Source organism: Manis pentadactyla, chromosome 4 (assembly GCF_030020395.1).
Source record: "Manis pentadactyla isolate mManPen7 chromosome 4, mManPen7.hap1, whole genome shotgun sequence".
In the NCBI taxonomy this organism is placed as follows: Eukaryota; Metazoa; Chordata; class Mammalia; order Pholidota; family Manidae; genus Manis; species Manis pentadactyla.
The window spans coordinates 107,987,829-108,011,409 of NC_080022.1; the positions used below are offsets into that span (position 1 = coordinate 107,987,829).

Consider the following 23,581-nt stretch of genomic DNA (forward strand, 5'->3'; position numbering starts at 1 on the left):
TTGGAGCTTTGTGTTGTTGTTGTCGTTTCGTTGCATATATTGCTGGATCTCCATTTTGATTTGGTCATTGATCCATTGATTATTTAGGAGCGTGTTGTTAAGCCTCCATGTGTTTGTGAGCCTTTTTGCTTTCTTTGTACAGTTTATTTCTAGTTTTACGCCTTTGTGGTCTGAAAAGTTGGTTGGTAGGATTTCAATCTTTTGGAATTTACTGAGGCTCTTTTTGTGGCCTAGTATGTGGTCTATTCTGGAGAATGTTCCATGTGCACTTGAGAAGAATGTGTATCCTGTTGCTTTTGGATGTAGAGTTCTGTAGATGTCTATTAGGTCCATCTGTTCTAGTGTGTTGTTCAGTGCCTCTGTGTCCTTATTTATTTTCTGTCTGGTGGATCTGTCCTTTGGAGTGAGTGGTGTGTTGAAGTCTCCTAGAATGAATGCATTGCATTTTATTTCCTCCTTTAGTTCTGTTAATATTTGTTTCAGGTATGTTGATGCTCCTGTATTGGGTGCGTATGTATTTATAATGGTTATATCCTCTTGATGGACTGAGCCCTTTATCATTATGTAATGTCCTTCTTTGTCTTTTGTTACTTTCTTTATTTTGAAGTCTGTTTTGTCTGATATCGGAATTGCAACACCTGCTTTCTTCTCTCTGTTGTTTGCATGAAATATCTTTTTCCATCCTTGACTTTAAGTCTGTGCATGTCTTTGGGTTTGAGGTGAGTCTCCTGTAAGCAGCATATGGATGGATCTTGCTTTTTTATCCATTCTATTACTCTGTGTCTTTTGATTGGTGCATTCAGTCCATTTACATTTAGGGTGATTATTGAAAGGTATGTACTTATTGCCATTGTAGGCTTTAAGTTTGTGGTTACCAAAGGTTCAGGGTTAGCTTCTTTACTATCTTACTGTCTAACTTAACTCGCTTGTTGAACTATTATAAACGCGGTCTGGTGATTCTTTTTTTCTCTCCCTTCTTATTCCTCCTCCTCCCTTCTTCATATGTTTTGTGTTTTGTTCTGTGCTCTTTTTAGGCATGCTCCCATCTAGAGCTGTCCCTTTAGGATGCCCTGTAGAGGTGGTTTGTGGGAGGCAAATTCCCTCAACTTTTGCTTGTCTGGGAATTGTTTAATCCCTCCTTCATATTTAAATGATATTCGTGCTGGATACAGTAGTCTTGGTTCGAGGCCCTTCTGTTTCATTGCATTAAGTATATCATGCCATTCTCTTCTGGCCTGTAAGGTTTCTGTTGAGAAGTCTGATGATAGCCTGATGGGTTTTCCTTTGTAGATAACCTTTTTTGTCCCTCTGGCTGCCTTTAATACTTTGTCCTTGTCTTTGATCTTTGCCATTTTAATTATTATGTGTCTTGGTGTTGCCCTCCTTGGATCCCTTGTCATGGGAGTTCTGTGTACCTCTGTGGTCTGAGAGGCCATTTCTTCCCCTAGTTTGGGGAAGTTTTGGGCAATTATTTCTTCAAAGACACTTTCTATCCCTTTTTCTCTCTCTTCTTCTTCTGGCACCCCTATAATGCGGATATTGCTCCATTTCAATTGATCACTCAGCTCTCTTAGAATTCTTTCATTCCTGGAGATCCTTTCATCTCTCTCTGCATCAGCTTCTCTGCGTTCCTGTTCTCTGTTTTCTAGTCCATTAATGGTCTCTTGCATCTCGTCCATTCTGTTTTGAAGTCCTTCCAGAGCTTGTTTTATTTCTGTATTCTCCTTCCTTAGTTCTTGCATATTTCTCTGCAAGTCCATCAGCATGGTTATGACTTTTGTTTTGAATTCTTTTTCAGGAAGACTGGCTAAATCTATCTGCCCAGGTTCCTTCTCCGGGGAAGATGTAGCAGATGCCGAAGCTGTCTGGGTTAGTCTTGTCTGGATCATATTTTTTTGCCTTTTCATGTTGACAGGTGCTATTGACTGTCAGCTGGGAGGGCCACTTTTCTCTTGTTACTGGCCTTCGTTTACTGGGACAACTGCGACACCTAGTGGCTTTTGTTGGGTAATTGCGTGTAGGCTGGGTCTTTGTGTCTTGCCCGGCAGATATGGAGGCGTGGTTTGCCTTAGGCTGTTTCTCTGCTTTCGCAGCGCCCGGAGGGGTAATGGACGGGGTGTTTGTTTGGCTGTTTACCTCCGTGAGGGGTCTCAGAGCTGTTGCCCAGGTGGTTAGTGTGCCCAGTTTTCCCTGTAATTTCCAGCCACTGGGCTGTGACCTGTGTTGTTTCCATCCAGCTGTTATGTCCCTGTCCCTTTAAGACTTTCAAAAAGCACTCGCTTTCCTTTGTCACAGGGGCATCAGCTTCGGAACCCCCTCAGAGGTCTTGCTGCCCTGTTTCCCTAGTTTCCAGCCTTCCATGCATGCACTGTGTCTGTGCTCTGGTGCGAGTGGCTGGGGCTGGGTGTTTAGCAGTCCTGGGCTCCCTCTCCCTCTCCCTCCCACCGGGAGCTGGGGGGAGGTGTGCTTGGGTCCCGCCGGGCCGGGGGTTGTATCTTACCCCTTTCACCAGGCGCTGGGCTCTCGCACGTGTGGATGTAGTCTGGCTGTTGTCCTGTGTCTTCTGGCCTCTCCTTTAGGATTTGTTGTATTTTCAAAAATATATATGTTTTTGGGAGGAGATTCCCACTGTCCTACTCATGCCACCATGTTGGCTCCGCCCCTGTCGCATATAGGTTTTCATAGTCTTTAATAATTCTTTGTATTTCTGTGGAGTCTGTTGTGATTTTTCCATTCTCATTTCTGTTTCTGTTGATGTGTGTTCATTATCTTTTTCTCTTAATAAGTTTGGCTAGAGGCTTATCTGTTTTATTTTCTCAAAGAACCAGCTCTTGGTTTCATTGATTTTGCTATTGTTTTATTCTTCTCAATTTTGTTTATTTCTTCTCTGATCTTTATTATGTCCCTCCTTCTGCTGACTTTAGGCCACATTTGTTCTTCTTTTTCCAGTTTCGATAATTGTGATGTTAGACTATTCATTTGGGATTGTTCTTCCTTCTTCAAGTGTGCCTGGATCGCTATGTACTTTCCTCTTAAGACTGCTTTCGTTGCGTCCCACAGAATTTGGGGCTTTGTGCTGTTGTTGTCATTTGTTTCCATATATTCCTTGATCTCTATTTTAATTTGTTCATTGATCCATTGATTATTTAGGAGCATGTTGTTAAGCCTCCATGTGTTTGTGAGCCTTTTCATTTTCTTTGTAGAATTTATTTCTAGTTTTATACCTTTGTGGTCTGAAAAGTTGGTTGGTAGAATTTCAATCTTTTGGAATTTACTAAGGTTCTTTTTGTGACCTAGTATTTGGTCTATTCTGGAGAATGTTCCATGTGCACTTGAGAAGAATGTATATCCTGTTGCTTTTCAGCCTTTCTCAGGTTTAATTAAGCATTTTATGTGATTCTTTTCTTTTTTCTCCCTAATATCAATTATATTTCTTTAAAAAATATTTCTAGTGACTGCTCTGTAGTTAACAATATACATTGACAAGTAATCTAAATCAGCTTTCAAATAACACTGTAACGCTTCACAGGTAGTGCAGTACCTTATATCAGAGTACTCCCAATTCTTCCTTACCATCCCTTGTAATGTTGCTGTCATTCAATTTCTCCATAAGCTGTAATCACCTAACAGATTTTTGCTATATTATTATTTTGAACAAACTGCTATCTGTTGTATCATTAACAATAAGAAAAATAAAAGATTTTATCTTCATTTATTCCTTCTGTAATGTTCTTTTTTTCTCTATGTAAATACGATTTTCTCACCCTATGTCATTTTATTCTTTGAAGAACTTCTTTTAACATTCCTCACAAGCCAGATTTTTGGCAAAGAAACCCTTTGATTTTTGCTTGTCTGAAAATGTCTTTATTTCTCCTTCACTTTTGAGGGATAATATCACAAGATACAAAATTCTAGACTGGTAGGGTGGTTTTCTTTCAACACTTTAAACATTTCATTTCACTCTTTCTTCCATGGTTTCAGAAGGGAACCCTGATGTAATACTTACCCTTGCCTTTCATAGAGGAGGTGTTTTGTTCCTCAGACTTCTTTCAAAATGTTCTGTTTTTTATTTTGTGCAGCTTAAATATATATGCTGTGATGGTTATACCATTTTGTATGTCAACTGGTTGAGTCATGGTGCCCATCTATGTGGTCAAACATTATTCTGGATGTTTCTGTGAAGGTGTTTTTGGATGAGATTGACACTTAAATCAGAGGACTATGAATAAAATATTCATATACCCTCCATAATGTGGACAGGCCCCATACAGTCAGTTGAAGGCTTTAATAGAGCAAAGACTGAACCTCCCCAAGCAAGGAGTTCTGCCAGCAGACTGCCTTTGGACTTGAACTGCAACTCTACCCCGAGTCTCCAGCCTGCTACGCTACCCCATAAGATTTTGGACTCATCAAGTCTCCACAATTGTATGAGCCATTTCCTTAAAGTATTACACACCACACACACACACACACACACACACACACACACACACACACATTCACACAACCTGTTGGTTCTACTTTTGTGGCAAACCCTAATGAATAACAAATTTGGGTGCTGGGAGTTGTTCTACAGGCACAGAATCTTAAGAATGTCTTTTAATTGGTTCTAGGGTTTCTAGAACTGGCTGTCTAATCTGATTAGATTTAAAGGCATTAACAACTTTCTTTCCAGTAGCAAAGAAAATACTGATAGTCCGTGGCATGGTGTTGAAATAGAGACATGCAAAATAGCACCACTGGATTCTCCTACTCAAGCACTTACAAGGAAGCAAGAGTCTGGGTGACCACGTATATGATACCATCAAACATTCCTGTCAGACTAACGGGTATAATGAGATTTACTCACTGCATCACAAAATACAAGTGATATATACGAGACTGGGCCCATGTACACCCTGAAGGTGCAAGTTACATGAAGAGGTGACATAACCCCACTCCTGCTACTCCACCTTGTCTCTCATAGCCTGCACATGTGGCCTCATGGGGAGTTCCCTACAAGTGACAGAAAGGGAAGACTGGGGCCTGGTTCACAGGTGGTTCTGCATGATATACCCCAAAAGGGGACATCCCTGAAGGACAGTGGTGAAGGGAAGTCCCCCAGAGGGCACAAGTTTGAGTGATGGACCTCGTTGTTCATTTTCCTGGGAAGGAACATGACTGGAGAACTGGTGACAAGGAAGTCTGGGGAAGGGGTATGTGGGTAGATCTCTCAGAATGAGTGGAAACATGAAGATATGTGTGCTCCATATGAATGCTCACCTCAGCAGAAGAGGATTTAAATAATCATGTGGATAGGATGAACCGTTCTGTAGATACCAGTTCAACCTCTTTCCCCAGCTACGCTGATATTGCCCATGGTGGCAGGGATGGAGATTATGCTTTGGCTGAGCAAGATGGACTTCCACTCACAAAGGCTGACCTGGCTACAGTTTCTGCTGTATGCCCAATCTGCTAGCAGCCAACACTGAATTCCCAGTTTGGCACCATTCCCGAGGGTGATCAGCCAGCTACCTGGTAGCAGTTTGATTGCACTGAACTACTTGCATCACAGAAGGGGCAATGTTTCGTTCCTACTGCAGTAAACACTCTGAAAACAGATTTGCTTTTCCTACACACAATTGCTTCTGCCAAAACTACCATTCGTGGATTTACAGAGTACCTTGCCCACTCTTGTGGTAGCACTGCTTCTTGTTATAAATTAAATTGCTTCCCTGCCCACCGCAGCCCGCTGCTCTTAACTCCCCATGTGACTGTATTTGGAGATAGAGCCCTTCAGGAGATAACTAAGGTTATATGAGACCAGGTAGGGTCCTAATACAAATAAGACTGGTGTCCTTATAAGAAAAGGGAAAAGACACCAGAGTTTGCTCCCTCTGTGCCCAAGGAGGAAATGCCATGGGAGGGCACAGAGGAGAGGTGGCCTTCAGTAGGCCAGGAAGAGAAGCTCAGCCAAAAACCAGTCCTGCTGGCACTTTGATCTTGGACTTGGACTTTGATCTTCAAGAGCAGAAAAATGGACAACTCCAGATTTAGATGGCAGGTAGCCCAGAACTAGACATTTTTAAAAGTAAACTTGCACTTCCGGAAAACAGCCAGTCTCCAATGACAGCTCCTTACTTTCTGGAGCAGACCTGGCAAGTGTTTTACACTTCTTAAAGTGGCAGTGATGCTCTGGCCAACCAATATCCTCTAGGGCACCCACATCTCTTCTTAACCTGTTAACAAAAGGCCACTCTATATAATCTATAAATATACAAAGCAGCATTATATTAAAACAGTGTTTTTTTATTTCTCTCTTAATTGGAAATTCTCCAGGCAAAGATTATACATTAATTAACTCCACTGAATATCATTCAAAAAACTAATGATAGATCTAAAGATCATTAATTGAGTTGTCACATAATAGAGAAATGGATGTTGGAACCATATGTTAGATGACATAGCCAAAAATTGTAAATGGAGTAACTGTCATTGATTTCTGGAGTTACCCTCAAAATTGTAAGTGGAATAGTTGTCACTGTGATTTCTAGAATTATGACTTAATGTCCATTTAAAATATACTATATGGTATATTTAACTTACCTGAAAGCATACTTTTAAATTTTACAAAATTAAATATTTATTGGAACTAAAGTTTACTTATTGGACAAGTAAGATCAGTATAGGAAATTTAGGAAGTTCAGTGTCATTAGGAAGAGAAAATAAATCCAAGACTTCTACAAACTAGAATACTATGCTACCAATATTTTCTACATTGTTAGAAAATCTGGAAGAAAGGTAAAGTAGCTTTTAGGCCAAAATTATTACACCAGTCTGATGCATATAAGAGTCTTTAGAAATACAATGTGACATAAACATTTCCTATGCCCTTACATGTCAGTCAGAATTTTTTTAAGTGTTCAGAGGTATTTCAGATTCATCCTTAATGATCTGATTTTTTTCCCTATACCTAGCACTAACCAGTAATTTATCTGCAGCTAACCTTTGTCATCTGTTTATTTTTTTGAATTACAGATTCAACAAGACAGGAAGTGCAAGAAAAAAACCCCATCAACAGGAACTTTACACTCCACTTAAATTCTGCAGAGGCTCAGTAACAATCCCCACTCTGGGGCGAGGACCGGTTGGATGTGCACCACAAATCAGGATGCCTGTGTCCACTCGGACTCAGATGGCAGCCACTGCAGAGGTCAACCCAGGACAAGACGTATCACCTGTCACCTCTCCTACCTGAGAGATGCTTTAGCTCCTGAGAAGTCTCTGCACTGAGCCCCTAAACGCTGGTGAGGCCGGGCCTCGGTATCTAAAGGTGAAATAAAACTGCCCTTAAGAAAGAAATCTCAAGACCAATGAGAGAGAAATCCTGCCATCATGAAATCTGCTTGGGCTGTCGCTGGGTCCTCCACCCTCAAGATCTGCCCTGAGATTTACATTCGGCCTGATGGCCTGATCTTCAAATAAATTCAAAACAGGCTAGAACACATGACTTGGACTTTGCTGGATATTTTGGTATTTTAAAAAAGGTGCCCTAAGACCTCGGCCTTTGCTACCATACTTGCTATAACGTGAAACTTTGATTTACGTATTTGGACTTAAATTAGGCGCGGAGCGCGAATCCGGCTGCTCCTGGAGGTAAACTACGTTACCTTTCTTCCAGATTTTCTAATAATGTAGAAAATACTGGTAGCATAGTATTCTAATTTGTAGAAGTCTTGGATTTCACTTCTCTTCAAAGTCCTAATGACACTGAACTTCCGAAGCCGCGATCCTTTGCCGAGACCCCAGCGCGCCGACCGCCGGCGCCGGCAAAGGGGCCCCCGCGGCGCGGGAGGGGCGGCACCCCCACTGCTGGGCGCCGGGGTGGGGGTGGGGGTCGCCGGGGCTCAGACGCACCCACCCCGCCGGTGCCTGAAGCCTCCGCGAGCCGGCGCTTCTCGCGAGCCGCAGTCCCCTCGCCCGAGGGATCGCTGGTGCCGCCAAGGGCCTCTTGCACCTGAACCCGGGGGTGGCCAGGACCCTTGTGGCGCCACCTGAGGCTTCAGGGACAGACGGCTGGGATCCAAAGCCCGTCCCAGTTCCTCAGTGCGGCGGTCATCACGTTCCCCTCACCCCCGAAAGGTCCCGCGGTTCAAAACGGGGCGGAAACAGCCTCCTTTTCCTGAAAGTTAACCTCTCCCTGTCTCAATGGAACGGGGAAAATATCCCTGGCCGGGTGTGCGGCCGGGAAGAGCGGGGAGGCATGGTTGCACCGTGATTCTGACGGAACACGAGAGAAGGCGCCGTCACTGCACACGCGGTCTGCTCTCCGTGAGCCGGTGCTCATTTCTCTTCTCCTCTTCGTGTTGGGTCCCCGCGACAGTGAGCACTTCACGTTTGACTTTAGAGCATGAAATCCTTTACAGTTCTCCTTATCTTCTAGTTCCTCAGTCTTCTCCGTGAACTGACAGCTTCCCTCGACTCTGGAGCACGATTTCGGAACAGGGCGATTTGCATGACTCAGTCAAAGGACACGAATCTCATCCGCACCTGGGTCTCAAGCCTTGGGTATGTAGAGCCAGTCTTGCTTATCCATAGCAACTCAAGGGTATCTTTTTTTGTATGTTGCTGCAATTTAAAAAATCAACGCTCACCCAAGGCTGCTAGAACCAGCCTTTGGCAACGATACTGTGATACTTACGGTGTATAAAAGGTTAAGTATTTTGGTTGTATTCCTGGACAGCGTGCTTGACTCTTAACCTAAGGAAGTAGCGATTCACATCCACCTAGGGACCATGCCCTGCAGTGCCACCAATGGGTTTCCATTCTATTCTTTTATCCTTCCTTCAATTGCTCATTACCCTCAAGTAATTTATTCCTGATGCTCTCCTCCCTTGTGATTCTTCTGGTTTTCTCCATCTCTACATGTTAGTATGTCTGGCAAATGCCTGAAACCTTCATCAAAGACAAGTCACCCAGCTGGACACAACCCCATTTACTCCCACCTGGAACTCCCGTGGGGCAGGAGGTTTCAGAGGTGGAGCAAAAGGACTTGAATAGATGCAACTATCTTTTCTTTTCAAGGGAGCAACTCCATAAAGAAGTTTTTGTCTTCTGCCAAGTCTAAATTGTAAGGCTGGAGGCACCAGGGGAAGGGGTGAGCCTGCTGGACAAACTCAGGCCTCACCAAACAAGCCAAAGAGACCAACAGGTTCCAGTCTGACAACATTCCAGAGCCTGATTGGATAACATTCTTAACTAGAGCCCTTCCCCCAAGCTAGAATAGTAGTGGTAACTTTCCAGTACCTGGCTAAAGGCCAATGAGAGACCCCCAAGCATACCCTAAGCAAGCCAATCCTGGCGCCACTGTACACCTTTGCTCTCACGCCCCCTGCCTTCTTTAAAAACTTGCTGCCTGCCCTGCTGGGCATAACTTCCCCAGCCTCCATTTCTGTAGACTGGGAAACCTCACCAGGAATTGCTTTCAAATAAACTACCTGGCCCTTTGTTGCCTCTCTTCACCTGCTTATTTCTGCTAGAATTTATCTTACATTTGGTGCCAAAACCCGGGAGAGAGCGTGAGCATGGGGCCCCGACCGGCCACCGGAGGCTCCGCCCCCTCCTTGCCTGACCCAGGACCTCAGCCTGCTCTCCGCTGTGTGGCCTATTTTCCGGTGAGTCCCTCAGATTCCCCCAGTCTGTTTCCCTTCCTAACTCTGTTTTCACCTGGTCCGTTAGAAATCTTAGCTATGTCCAGGTGGGGGCATCTGGCCCCTGGGCATCTGGCCCACCCTCTGCAGGCATCTGGTCCGCCCCTGGCCCTGCAGTGGGGGAGACCCCCCAGCCTCACCCAGGCTCCCAGGACGTCTCCCCTGACTTGGTGCACTTGGGACGCTGGGTGCTCCTCTCAGCAGGATTATTTGGGGAGTGGCGCAGATATGGGGAACCAGCCCTCAAAAGCAGAGGCCCAGACCCTGTTGCGGTGTCTCATTTCTAATCTGTCTACTCTGTATTTGTCCCAGGAAGTTCGCAAATGGAAGCTGGTCTTCCTTTGCTCTCACGCCTGGCCTCAGTATCCCTTGGACAATCAATCTCACTGGCCCCCTGAGGGAACTTTCGATTTTGGCCTCCTCACCAACTTAACTAATTATTGCCACCGGAGCGGAAAGTGGAGTGAAATTCCATATGTGCAGGCTTTTTGGATTCTATGAACCTGCCCAGATTTGTGTGTTAAGTGTACTCCTTCCCAAGTTTTGTTGGCCCAGGCCTCCGCCGAAGACCACCAGTCTCTACCCCTCTTATTACTGGGAGGCTCCTCTCTGATGGACTTGGCAGAGGATCTTGGCTACCCCACTTCCCGCTCCTCCAGGCCCACTGTGGGGGCCAGCTCCCTTCCTCAATGTTTCTCTCCTCCATCTTGTTCCCCTTCTCTTCCAGTTTCTCCACCACCTCATTCTCCTTCTCTTCCGGTTTCTCCACCATCTTGTTCCCCTTCTCTTCTGGTTTCTCTGCCATCTTGTTCTCCTTCTCTTCCAGTTTCTCCACCATCTTGTTCTCCTTCTCTTCCAGTCGCACTGCCATCTTGCTCCACAGGTGCCAACTCCACTTCGGATAAAACAGATAAAACTCCCTCATAACCTAGTCCCCTGTCTTCAAGTTCTTCACTGATTCCCAGGTTGTATCCCCCGCTACCAAGGTTGCCTCCTCTATCCCCTCCTTCAAACCCTTGCCACGGCTGGCGCCCAAATGGTCTAGCCCTCCTATAATTCGCTCTAAGTCACAGTGGTCTCAAGCTCATGTGATGGCTCCTCTGAGAGAGGTAGCAGGAGCTGAGGAAGTAGTGCAGGTTCATGTTCCCTTTTCCCTGGCAGACTTATCCCAAGTAGAACAGCGATTGGGGTCCTTTTCCTCCAACCCCGTAATGTTTGCTAAACAGTTTAAATATCTCACTCAAGCTTACAAGCTCACTTGGCATGATGTACATGTGGTCCTGCAATCCACTCTAACCCCAGAAGAATATGACCGTGTCATGGTGGTGGCACAACACTGTGCCAATGAGGCCCATGCCACAGATGAGAGGGAACCTATGGGAAGAGAAGCTATTCCTCTACAAGACCCCCTGTGGGATTATAATTCTCCCGAGGGTGAAGCATGCCGGGATCGCATGGTTCGGCACTTATTGGCAGGTATGAACTCAACTGCCCAAAAGGCTATCAAATATGATAAGCTTAGAGAAATTACCCATAAACCTGATGAAAACCCATCAGAATTCCTCAAGCGCCTCAAGGAAACCCTAGGGGCTTTCACTAAGACTGACCCAGCCTCAGCGTTAGGTTCCTCTCTCCTGGCCATGCATTTTGTAACTCAGTCAGCTCCCGACATCAGGCGCAAGTTTAAGAAGGCTGAGGATGGTCCCCAGACCCTGCTAGGAGACCTGGTAGATATGGCATTTAAAGTCTTTCATGCCCGAGAGGACGAGAGCGAGAGGAGGTCAGCTGCCTGACCGGCAGAACAGACTTGCGCCATAACAGCCACTCTGCGGCCAGCTTGTGGAGATCGCCGGGGTGTCCCTGAAGATCAACTCAAACCTCTGGGCCCTTGCTTTTAGTGTGGTGAAGAAGGGCACTGGGCACGGAAGTGCCCCAACTCAAGCAGACTGACCAGACCGTGCCCCAGCTGTGGTAAGCAAGGTCATTGGAAAGTAGACTGTCCACTCGGGGGTGGTCCTCCTCTGGCGGCAGAGCCCTGTCGGGGGCGGATGTCCTCAAAAGACTACCCTTCAGACCTTCTGGGCATCCTTGAAGACTGAAGACGCCTGGACTCGGACACCCCAATCACCCTTGCCGAGCCCAGGGCCAAGCAGTGGGTAGTGGGTAAGCCCATCTCCTTCTTGGTGGACATGGGGGCTACCTACTTTGTTCTCCCCTCCTTTAAAGGTCCTCTGAACCCTGCCAACGTGTCCATAGTTAGGGTCATGGGAACCCTCTCCAAGCCTTTAGAGACGGGCCCGGTGGCCTGCACCTTCCAAAGCATCCCATTTACCCATTCCTTTCTGGTCATGCCTTCCTGTCCTACCCCTCTGTTAGGATGGGATTTGCTATATAAGTTAGGAGCCTCTATTTACCTCCCACCTTTTAAATGCTTACAGGATGCCAGAGACTCCCTCAGTGCTTTGGTCAGTGAAGGGGAGTTAGACGACAGGGACCTGAGTCTCCCAACTCCCTGGACTGCTGTCAATCCGGTCGTGTGGGGTATCTCCACCCCTGTAGTAGCAACCCACCACACCCCGGTTTTAATACGCCTTAAAGACCCATCCCGCTTCCCCTCTTGGCCTCAATTTCCTATTTCACAGGCTCACTGTAGGGGACTACAGCCTATTGTTAATCATCTACTCTCACAGAGTCTTTTAGTACCGACTAACTCTCCATGCAATACTCCCATCTTGCTGGTAAAAAAGCCTTCTGGAGCATATCGCCTCGTTCAGGACCTCCGAATAATTAACAAGGCTGTTATTCCCTTACACCCAGTGGTGCCTAACCCATATACTCTTCTGTCTCAGGTCCCTTCCGGTACCTCTCATTTTGCTGTACTAGCCCTTAAAGATGCCTTTTTCACTATACCTCTCCACTCACACTCGCAGCCGCTATTTGCCTTTACGTGGGAAGACCCTGACACCTGTCGATCTAGACAATTAACCTGGACAGTTCTACCTCAAAGTTTTAGAGAGAGCCCCCATCTTTTTGGACAGGCCCCAGTGGAGGACCTCTCATGACATTCAACGGGCAAGAGTACCCTCCTCCAATATGTGGATGATCTTTTACTTTGTAGCCCCTCAAAGGAGGCCTTGGTCCTGGACACCACATCCCTTCCTAATTTCCTGGTAGACATGGTATACAGGGTATCCCCTACCAAAGCACAGCTGTCTCTGCCTCAGGTTACATACCTCAGGCTAACTCTAACTCCCACCACTAAAGCCCTGATGGCAGACCAAGTGGCTGTGATTAAAGCTCTCCTGCCACCTACTCAGGAGCCGAGATACTATCCTTTCTAGGATTGGTGGGGTTTTTCAGACACTGAAACTTTGCCCTTCTGGCCAGACCTTCTGGCCAGACCGCTCTATGTGGCTGCCACAGAGACTCCTACTGGGCCACTAACATCACCTGCCAAGGTAGCTTCTGCTGTAATCAGTTGCAGGATATGTTGCTCTTATCCCCCCCGTTAATGCTCCCTGACTTAACTAAGCTCTTTACCCTTTATACAGCAGAGAGGGCAGGGGTGGCCACTGGAGTGCTGGTACAGCGAGTGGGGCCAGGGTATCACCCCGTTGCCTTTCTCTCCAAACAGTTGGATACCACCACCAGAGGGTGGCAGCCTTGCCTCCAAGCCCTGGAAGCTGTGGGAAGTCTGGCCCGAGAACTCTGAAATTAACTCTACAACAGCCCATTACTGTGTATTCCCCACACCGGTTACAAGATATTTTGAGTCATAAATCCCTGGCCTCCTTGAGTCCTTCAAGGATACAGGAATTCCACCTCCTGTTTATTGAACATCCACAGGTAACCCTACAAGTCTCTCCACCCCTTAATCTAGCCTCCTTGCTTCCCATCAGCGATCAGACAGATTAGCCCACTCATTCCTGTGTAGAGATTGTAGAGGCTCTTAGAAAACCTAGAGAGAGCCTACAAGACGTGCCCCTCAAGGACCCTGACTTGACCTTTTTTGTAAATGGAAGCTCGGTGAAGGGGAGTGATGGGGTGTGAAGGGCAGCCTATGCAGTGGTGACTCTGTCACAGGTGATAGAAGCAAACCTACTCCCATCTGAGACCACCTCCCAGAAAGCCAAATTAGTAGCTCTTACCCGGGCATTACAGCTGGCAGCTGGGAAGAGGGCCACAATTTATACTGACTCTAAATATGCCTTCCTAATTACACATACTCATGCTGCGATTTGGAAAGAAAGGGGCTTCCTTACCACTAAGAGAACCCCAATCATCAATGGCAGGGCTATCAGCTGCATGCTACAGGCCCTACAGGACCCCAAGGTAGTAGCCATCATGCATTGTAAGGGACATCAGACTGGAAACAAAACAGTAACCAGAGGTAATGCATTGGCAGACACCACAGACCAAAAATTAACATCCGGGTCTGGGCAACCCTCTGTGCTGTTTCTTTCCCCCTCTCTATTTTCCCAATACCCTGATGACAAACGGCAAATGCTTCTACATCAAGGGGGAATGTTGGGAGATCATGGATGGATATATCTCAGGGGACGAACTGCCCTCCCCCAAGCCCAAAGCAGAGATATCATATCTAAAATTCATCATTTTTTTACATATTGGGCCAGAAGACATGCACCAGTTTCTCTCCCCCATATTTGCCCCTTAAGGTCTCTTCAAGGCCATAGATCAGGTGCACCAAACCTGCACTACTTGTCATTGCATCTTGTCTCAAGGTGCTCTGAAGATTCAGATGGCCCTCCATCAGATGAGAGCAACAATCCCCGGACAGGACTGGCAGGTTGATTTCACCCACATACCTAAGCATAAAAAGCTCTGGGATTTACTAGTTCTGGTTGATACCATTTCAGGGTAGATTGAAGCCTTCCCCACCAGCCAAGAGACAGCTTCGGTAGTGGCACAGACATTGGTGGCGCATATCATCCCCCGCTTTGGCCTGCCTGCCTCGCTACAGTCGGACAATGGGCATGCTTTCGTCTCTCGGGTCACTCAGCTAACAGCTGAGGCTCTCAATATCACCTGGAACCTCCATATACCCTACCACCCCCAATCATTGGGTAAGGTCAAAAGGGCTAACGATCTCTTAAAGGACCAACTAACTAAGCTGTCTCTAGAGGTAAAGCTCTCATGGCCCGATCTTCTCCCCATCGCTCTCGCTCGGCTGCGCGCTGTCCCCTGGGGACCGCTGGACTAAGCACATTTGAGCTGATGTATGGCAGGCCCTTCTTACTAAACACAGGCCTGCCCGCTACCTCTCCTCCTTTGGCCTCCAACCGTCCTTACTTTACAGTGTTGAGACATCTTCTTAGGGAACATGCAGACCAGCTCCTACCCAAACCTACGTCATCCAACAACCCAGGAGATGTAGTGATCCTTCAGCCAGGAGACGAGGTATTCCTAAGAGAACTCCAGCCAAAATCTCTCCAACCCCACTGGACAGGGCCTTATACAGCTATCCTCACTATGCCCTCAGCAGTCAAACTACACAGGCATTCCTCCTGGTATCACCTTTCTAGGCTCAAATGGGCACCCAGACACGATGATTGGGTGTCTTGTGAGGTGGGTCCTCTTAAGCTGCAGGTTAGTCCTGTCAAGTACAACCAGCCAGATGAATAGCCCGGTGGTCTCCACGCAGAGTTATTCTGCATGGAAGTTTAAGCTACAACTAACTCTTTACAGAAACCCAAAGTTGCCCATGTGTAGGTTGTCAGGCACTGATTCAAATACCAGTACACATAGACATCTTAAACACTTTCTCAAACCCTACTCTGTGCTTTCCGTATGACCAAATCTCTCATACATGTATTTTCCAGTCCGACATGTATGGGGGATGTCATCCTGAATTAGACACATGTAGAGTTCATGCAGTAGAAAAAACAGCAAGAGGAGTCTCTGACAACATGTTCTTCAGAATACAAGATAAGCTATACATTACCATTAGTGACCCATGGGATCCATGCTGGGAAAAAGGAGTACAGGGCAAGCTATACGACAGTTACCAATGGTCCCCAGAGGGCACAGTATACATCAAGAGGGAATGGACCACTGTAAATCCCACTCTCACGGAAGTTCTTAACACCCAGGCACAGGTATCAAGTAATATTCTAAAAACAGAACAGGCACTAAAACAGAAGATTCAGTCGGACCCCTACCCCCACTCTCTACGACCAGCAGGAGCACCACTTTCCTGAGTCGGAGTCATTAGAGAAACAGTGCAGTTTCTTAATGCTTCACATACCCTCAGCAATGTGTCCGATTGTTTCCTCTGTGCCTCCCTCCAATGCCCCCCGGTGGCGGCAGTTCCCATTAGGTTTTTCCAGAATCAACCAGTAAACTCCTCTGAAAAAGACTGCAGCCTCTCTTTAAGCAAGGTACCTATGTGGAAAACGAGCCTTAAGCCTAGAAGCTCGATATAGGTTCGGAGCCACCAGAAAACGGCATGAAGAACCATCATCCCCACTGACCTGCTACCTGACCCAGCATTCTACCATCTCGGAATTGTCAATAGGAAGCCAGTGCTGATGACGGGTAACCATAGACACTCCAATCTCCCTTCAAGGGGGAGGGTTCTTCTGGTGCAATAATACACTTACCCAATGCATCAACAGCACCATGGTAGGACCCTGCTTTTTGGTGATGCTGGTGCCCCAACTAACATTGTACATCAAACCTGAGGTAAGACAGGCACTAGACGAATGGTCTATATATCAAAACACTAGACAGAAGAGGGTGGTTTTTCTACCTGTGCTAGTGGGAGTGAGCCTAGTTACTGCAGTGGCCACGGCCACCACAGGGGCAGGAGCATTAGGTCATAGCTTAGTCAGCTCTCAGGGTCTAGCAAGTCAATTGGCAGCATTAGACGACAGAGTGAGCCTAACCTTGGGAGAAACCTCGACCTCCCTTATTTCCCTCCAGTGACAACTTACTTCCCTTGCCCAGGTCACCCTTCAAAATCAGCGGGCCTTAGATCTGTTTACTGCAGAAAAGGGTGGAACCTGTATTTTCTTGCAGGAAGAATGCTGCTACTATATCAATGAGTCTGGGGTCGTAGAACAAAGCATAAAAAAACTACAAGAACTACAAAAAGACCTCTACAAAACACGAATACCTGAAGGCGGCCCTTATGGGTGGCTTCAGTCCCCCATAACAGCCTGACTAATGCCTCTGCTAGGCCCCTTAATAACAGTTTGTGATTTACTCTTAATTGCCCCATGTGTTTTCAAGTTCCTTCAACAGCTCATGGCAGAAATTTCACACATAAAAGTTAATCAACTGTTGCTGCACAAGTACTCACCCCTCCCAACTGAGCCTTCTCCGGCCGTCAACCAGCCTTAACCACCCCCCGCCACAACGCCCCTTGTCAGCCGGAAGTAGCCAGATCAAGTCATCACCCATTATGACCAAAAGCCTGGAATGTAAGGCTGGAGGCACCAGGGGAAGGGGTGAGCCTGCTGGACAAGCTCAGGCCTCACCAAACAAGCCAAAGAGACCAACAGGTTCCAGTCTGACAACATTCCAGAGTCTGATCAGATAACATTCCTAATTAGAGCCCTCCCCAGGCTAGAAAAGTAGTGGTAACTGTCCAGTACCTGGCTAAAGGCCAATGAGAGACCCCCCATGTACCCTAGGCAAGCCAATCCTGGCACCATTGTATACCTTTGCTCTCCCTCCCCCTCCAATTGCCTTCTTTAAAAACTTACTGCCTGCCCTGCTGGGCACGACTTACCCAGCCTCCATTTCTGTAGACTGGGAAACCTTGCCCGGGAATTGCATTCAAATAAGCTACCTGGCCCTTTGTTGCCTCTCTTCACCTGCTTATTTTGGCTAGAATTTATCTTACATAAATGACCTGGACCTGATTTCATGTTGTAACCCTCATGGTATAAGAATTCCCCATGTGCAATGTTGGACTAAGCTGGCCTCTTTACTTACTTTCTGAATGTTGTCCCACTGAGATTTGACCTTTGCTTCTGAACTACTAATCCAGAGCTTTGATCCCTGGACCTTAAGATAATGTTGGGAGGAGTTAGTTCATAAAACTTTTTGAAAAACAAAAATTAGCTGACCACCAGTCAGAGAAAAACATTCAGTTTTGATTCATTCTGTGAAACCAACAAGATTGAAATGTTCAGTGAATTTGCTTAATCTTAGAGTGCCAAAAATTCTGTATAGACCTGTGACTGAAAGAGTTCAGAGTCCTACCAATGTAACATAATCCTTCTCGAGTTCTCCTCCAATTGACTGAATCACAGTATTCTTCAAACTTCCAGGGAGAACTAAGCTATGCCTTTAGAGAAGAAATCCAGCATGAAATGATGTGACTTCCTACCAGGTCCCTCTGGTAATTGGGTTTGACAAGGCAGCTCCACTGGCTTTCACTGGCATATCGGAACCAATATTTAAACATATATATGGAATTTCATTTCCCTTCTCCTTACATAATCCATAAAGCCACCTATTACCACTTATTCCCAACCCCAAAGACCCATCTAGGACCCTTTTATTGTCTTACCCTCAAGCAAAACTTTGTTCATGCTTATTTTATTGTCTACCCTTCTCAATTGTTCTGCTAGAATCTCTCTACTTTGCAGTAAATTCTCCTTCCTGTCTTGCTCAATTCCTTTCTTCTGTATCTATCAGAGAGGGGAAGGGGAATATTTGTTTCTTCATTTATCCATTCTTTAATTAATAATGTAGATTGAACACTATGCTAGGTCCTGAGGATGTATTATGTACTTAAATGATTGGCTTCCTAGGAATTACCAATATTTTGGAAGACAGAGACAAGTAAAAAAATATTTCACTAGAGAATTATTAATGTCAAACTGTGAATAAGCACACCAGAGGGCTTCTAACTCAGGTTAGGAGAGTCAGAAAAATATTTCAAAGGAAATGGCTTCTGAAATAAGACCTGAGAGATGAGAATGAATTAGAAGACTGAAGAGGGAGCAGTGAGAGACAATTCCCCACAGAGGGAAGCACATGCCTGGAAGTCTGAGAGTGACTGACATTTGGAAGTAGTTCACTGCTCCTGGATTTGATATTTGGCAAGAGATATTGGGATCATGAGCATGGATACAGATAGTAAGGTATTAAGACATTTTAGTGAAGGAAGATGAGGGACATTAAATGGAGTTAGGCTGCAGGTATGTCCAGCTGTAGGGTGTGGAAGGGCCACTCACGATGCCATGTGTCAAAAGGACTGGAGTAGACTAGACTGGTTGTAGGAAGGCCAACTTTATACTGGTGCATCGAAGGAGATAAGTGTACAGGTAAAGATGTCAGGTGTTGGCAATACATATATGTGCTTTCCTAAGCACCAGAATTGTCTACTGATAGAATGACTGAATGTGAGTGAGTGTGTTAGCTCTCCTCCCAAGATGTTTGAGCAGAAACTGCATGATGTGTCAAGAGTCTTTCAAAAATATTCTTGCATCAGTTGCCTCTCAATCCTTTCAATTCTTAAGATCCTTTTTTATATGCTTGACAATTCTTTCACCAGACAGGTTTGTTGGTTTAAGATGTTTTTACACTCACCTCAATATGAATTATAAAATTGGGTGTCCTGAATTATAGTAGACAAAGATCAACTAACTGTGCCTCAAGAAAATATGGAGGGTAATTTGCAATCACAATATAGCTATGTCACAGGGAAGGCTGTACAGCATAGGGAAGACAATGAATGACCCCCTAACTTCTTACTACACTGATAGGGACTGCAATAGAGGGGTTGAGTACTTGATGATATGGGTGAATGTTGAAGCCACTGGGACTGTGTTGTTTATGTGAAACCAGCATAAGATCGAATATCAATGATACTTTAACAAAAAGAAAGAGAGGAAGGAAGGGAGGGAGGGAGGAAAGAAGGCAGGAAGGCAGGAAGGCGGGAAGGAAGGAAGGAAAACATGGAGGGTATACTAGGACAAGAGATGTGCTTGTGTAGAGGGCACTTGGTATAGGGTTGGGATCAGGGAGGGGCCAGCCTCTCTCCAGGGGAGGATTTGTATAATTGGGTTGTGCGAAGTAATTTTGAGTAAGAAAGAGAGGCCAGAAGTTAAATACAAAGATAGGGTGAGGAGTTTAGAATTTGTGTCATAAGTAGTGGAAAGTAAGTCTCACAAACAGAGCATGATGGGAACAGGACTTTTGGGTAGTAAGATTGGTAAGACATTTGATAGGAGATGGTAGAATCAGAGAAAGCAGTGCATGAATCCAGGCATCAGTAATGAGACTCTGGTATAAATTACTACGAGGGAGACAAAGTGGTAAGAGATGCATGGAAGACATTTTTAAGAAAACCTAAACAGACCCTGGTGAGAATGGGGATATATAGAGGGGAGGGGGAGGAGCCCCAGGCCCCCTCCTGCATGTGACTGAGTGGACATGAAGCTACTCAAAGACTTCAGTCAGCCCACTCTGTGAGAATGTATATTCATTTCACAGTAGAAATCTAAATGTGTTTCATTATGGAGTGCTGCCCCGGATCTCACTGGAAGGATGCAAAAGGATGGTGCACTGAATTATCTCCCTAGAGAACCTCAAAGTTCTGATTCTGAAACACTTCTGGCCCCTACATTGCTGAGAGGGGCCTCAGACCTCCACACATTACTTATTGATGATGGAAAGATGTATGCATATTTGAGTGAATAGGTGAGGGTGGTCAAAAATTACACACAATAAGAAGTTTAAGAGGTTCCAGAACCCTAATAAATTTGTATAATTTGGTCCTTGGTCTATAGTTGCCCAACCCCCTATTTCATGGTGCCCTTGAGGGCACCTCTCCCCCTTTTATTTTGTGACTGTGTTTAGAGATTGACAATTCCTTCTCTCCCATCTCCTCCTATCTCTGTAGAACCTGCTCTCTCTAGGTTAGAGGACTTAGGTTAATAATAACTGAATAATAGGTGTGACCTCATCTGCTCATCCAAGTGCTCTAGACCCAAGTGGGTGATTTTCACCTCAAGAAGATTCCTTCCTGGGCACCTGATATCTCAGTATCCCCAGATACAAACGTGAAAGGTGGTATCTCCAGTATTCAAAGGCCCTTGTTAAGCCCATTGAATGCATCCTTCATTTTGGATATTACAGTTATTATTTCAAGAATTCCATTTTGTTCTTTTCAGAGTTTCCATTTCTCTTTTGGTTGCACATTTATTTACTTTTGTTTTTCAAGATCCTATTTCTTAAGTCTTTGTCTGGTAGTCCAACTTTTTATGGACTATATTTTCACTTGATTATGGTACCTCTTTTATTGTTTGTCTCATTAGGCATCTTGTAATTTTTAGTATATGTCAAGCAGTATGTACAAAGAATAGTAGGGATTGAAATAATACTTACTCCCAGATATGATCTTGCTCATTTTCTTATCAGGCCTAATTTACACTTGAGCCGGGTCTAGGTTTTGTTACACCTAAATTAGATTCAGTTTGCTGCTGGCTTCAAATGTCTCAAAGTGAGATTACAGTTTTTCTGTCCATATAGATTGAGATCTGAACATCGGTAAGACTGACATTTATTTATACAATACAGCCCAGAGACCATCTTTCTCTTTCTTTATCTGGTTTCTTCTGTTTGTACAGTATGGCTGCCAGCTTCTGGTCTCACAGAAAAACTTTCATTGTCCTCCATCCCTGCTGTAGGCTTCCTGCACTCTGTTCTTTCCACCCTCCTTCCCTGCTTCCAGGCTGCAATGGATGACTGAAGTTTGCAGGATGAAGTCTTGTTGTGCCACAGAGGGATGTATTTCCTGTTTCCTACCCAAACTCCGGCCAATGCAGGGCTACTGATGGGCACTCAGTGAAGGCCCTGAGTTTCTAGTGGTTTTGTTCTCTGCAGTCCTGCCCAACCAAGACTTCAGCAGTCCATAGATCTGCACTTGGGCAAGGCCCTTATGCCTGGGAGTGATCTCTAAGCTTATCTGCCATGTCCCAGCCTTCAATGGACTTCTATCTAGCACTTGGGGAAAATATCTGCCTTGTGCTTGGACAAGATCTGAGTGTGACCTCTCTCAGCAAATTTTTTTTTTTTTTTTTAGTTCTCAGCGTTTGTCAGGTTGCTTGCTTGCACTTTGGGAAGGCCCTCTGTACCCAAGGGAAGGACTCACTTTCCATATGAAGAGTCCAGCTCCAGGCCAAAATCCTATGTGTGACTCTTCAGGCCCTATCATAGGCAGTTAGAAAGCTTTGCCTGGCAGACCTCACAGGGGAAGCTGCCCTCTCACGCAGACTTGGTGAGCAGCCAGTGCATTCACTGAGGTATTTGGAAGTAGTTGCCATTAGGATCTAAGCATCCTCTTCCCACAAGCGGCCTGAGGTGATCTCCAAAAATAGTTCGCTATTCACTTGACCCAGAAAACCCCATAAAATCATGCAAATCAAGAGGTTCAAATCTTTGTGTTCACTTTAAGAACACTTGTGAAACTGCCCAGGCCATCAAGGGTATGTATACCCAGTATCTGAAGGACATCCCTTACAGAAGCAATGTGTGCCATTCCGTTGCTACAATGGTGGAGTTGGTAGGTGTGCCCAGGCCAAACAGTGGGGATGGACACAGGGTCGGTGGTCCAAAAAGAGTACTGAATTTTTACCGCACATGCTTAAAAATGCAGAGTAATGCTGAACTTAAGGGTTTAGATGTAGATTCTCTGGTCATTGAGCATATCCAGGTGAACACAGCCCCCAAGATGTGGCACAGAACTTAACAGAGCTCATGGTTGGATCAACCCATTATGTGAGCTCTCCCTGCCACACTGAAATGATCCTTACTGAAAAAGAGCAGATTGTGCCTAAACCAAAAGAGGAGTTTGCACAGAAGAAAAAGATCCCAGAAGAAACTCAAGAAACAGAAATTTATGGCCTGGGAATAAATTCAGCATAAGATAAATGCAAATAAAAGTAAACGCAGAAAAAAAAAAACGACCTCAGCATCCCCTTCCACTCCTGCTTGGCCCAGCCGTGCTCTGATGCATATCTGCATTCCCAGCCCACTCCTAGGAGCAGGAGTGGGAGGTTCAGCTCAGACACTGCTCAGGGGTCTCTGAGAGGATGATCTTATCAGGCGGCCTCAAAGACACTTTTCTCCACTCTCAGTACGCAGTACTTTGCTAATCCTAATCCTTACCCCTTTGCTAATCCTAATCCTTATCCCTCTGGCTCCCTGGTCCCTGGGAGCCTTTTGTTCAGGGCTCCCTTGTCAGTGAGATGATCCTCCCATCTGTACGGATATACTGGACGCTTCCTTGTTTTTGTTCTATGGGGGAAAATGGAACATTGAAGGAGCTGGCATCTATTCTGTTTAGCCTCTGGCTTTTCCTACAGCAGTAAATGAAGTAAATAAAGCCTTGGCCGTTACTTTCCATTTGGCTTGCTGTCTTAACTGACCACCCCAACGCCTGGCAAGCTTGCTCTGCGACACAGCCCTCGGGCACTGCCCTCAGCTTCCAGTGTACTATGAATCCGCTGATGTCTGTGTAAGTTTGCTACAGCTGTCTAACAAAATACCACAGACTAGGTAGCTTGAACAACGGGAATGTATTGTCTTACAGTTCTGGAGGCTTAAAGTCCAAGATCAAAATGTTGGCGGGTTTGCTTTCTCCTGAGGCCTCTCTCCTGGGCTTGCAGAGGGCAGCCTTTACTCTCTCCTCACAAAACCTTTTGCTGTGCAAGGAGTACCCTGGTGTCTCTCTCCCTGTGTCCTAATCTTCCCTTTTGATAAGGACACCAGTCAGATTGGATTGAAGCCCAGTGTTACAGCCTTGTTTGAGCTTAATTACCTTTCTAAAGGCCCTATCTCCAAAAACAGGTACCGTACTCTAAGGTCCTGGGAGCAAGGACTTCAACGCATGAATTTGGTTGCGGGGGAAGTGG

At 45.7% G+C, this 23,581-nt stretch overlaps 1 pseudogene; it reads left to right on the forward strand.

Annotated features, from left to right (window-relative positions):
* Positions 1 to 10,900: 10,900 nt before the first annotated feature.
* On the forward strand, positions 10,901 to 22,821 carry LOC118931667 (60S ribosomal protein L17-like; annotated as a pseudogene).
* The last annotated feature ends 760 nt before the right edge of the window (positions 22,822 to 23,581 follow it).